This window comes from Amphimedon queenslandica, unplaced genomic scaffold (genome assembly GCF_000090795.2).
Source record: "Amphimedon queenslandica unplaced genomic scaffold, v1.1 AMPQUscaffold_13146, whole genome shotgun sequence".
Classification (NCBI taxonomy): Eukaryota; Metazoa; Porifera; class Demospongiae; order Haplosclerida; family Niphatidae; genus Amphimedon; species Amphimedon queenslandica.
Window position 1 is genome coordinate 5,823 of NW_003546618.1, and position 1,304 is coordinate 7,126.

Here is a 1,304-nt window from a genome sequence, read left to right on the forward strand (position 1 = left end):
CAACATTGCAGGCTTCTACCCAATGATAACATGTTATTTTAAGCAATAAACTACCTGATAATATCCTGAATAGATCTAGCTACTTCTGATTAGATGTTAAGACCAGCAGAGGCGACTTTATGGAGCAAGAACTCGAGCAAGAGCTAGAGCTACACGTTGTTGGGTGGAGCTTCAAAATGGCGGCTACTGGAGTAATAATATGTGAAAATTGATATTTCTCTTTACCAGAGCAACGAAAAAATTTTTAAATAAAGATTTGGCTTCATACAAGGCCAAGCAAAAGATCTAGTGGTAATAAAGTCAAATCTGAGAACCATCATTTTTTCATTGGAAACCCTAATACCAGTTTTAAAGGGTTAAAATTAAATTAATTAACGATTATTGATCGCGCAACCGAGCACTTATAATAATGGCTATTGCAAGAAGCAGGGAACTTAAACTGTCCAAACTTGCTGAGCTTTTAGACTAAAGGTGCATCTATATTGCTACGAAAAAGGACAGCTGAGATGTTTGTAGAAAGTTTTTAAAAGACGTGTGCCGGTTAATAGCATTTCGAATAATAATGTCTACTTGTACTCGTTTTGTGCTCTGAGTCCAACCTGTGTCCCCATCTGATTCTTTGCCGGTTTAAATCTGTTTTTACCGGCCACAAATCCAGGTTGTTGCTGTGTTGTCTCTGTGTAGTGTTTTCTGTTTCTTCCTGTAGCTAGATCGTCTCTTAAAGTAGCGATGCCGGAAATAATTTTTCAAATTTAATTTTTTTCTCCGTTGAATTAGAAAAGGCCTCGCGGCACAAAGCAATCTTTTATCTGTAGCAGGGATACAGCTAAAATTACTGAGAAAGAACTTATATCGGGGGTTTCTTGGGTCGCTGGAGTCATCAAAGCACTTAATTTCAGGTAAATATGCGTTTTTATATGAGTTTTACGGCAGTTTAAAATGTTATGATTATTGCCGTTCATGCATGATGTCTTTTTAATCAAAGAAACAGCATTATTTCCAAAGACCAGCTTGTTTTACATCAGTCATTTTTTCGCATTTTGATTTTGTTAGTTTCCATAGGTAGCACTTGTCACTTAATTTTAAGTGCATGGTTTTAACATTTATATCAATCAAAAATGAATTTCTTTCACTAATTAACCCTACTAGTCAGGCGGGGCCTGCCTCTCGCGGAAAAACGGAGAGTCAGGTTCAGTACGGTAGCTAGTTTTGTGTCACGGGTGGAGCTGACAGCATGCATATAGGTGGGGCTGAAAATGAGCACCGCCCATACGCGTGTAAACATGACCGTCGTTGTATGTTTA

At 37.9% G+C, this 1,304-nt stretch overlaps 1 long non-coding RNA gene across 1 annotated transcript in view; it reads right to left on the reverse strand.

The window, feature by feature from the left end:
• The window catches only part of LOC109584943 (uncharacterized), a 2,162-nt gene extending 1,432 nt beyond the window's left edge, over window positions 1-730 (reverse strand). The window contains exon 1 of the long non-coding RNA XR_002186237.1: window positions 55-730. This is a non-coding gene — a long non-coding RNA (uncharacterized LOC109584943). The remainder of the gene's footprint in view (window positions 1-54) is intronic.
• Window positions 731-1,304: the final 574 nt, after the last annotated feature.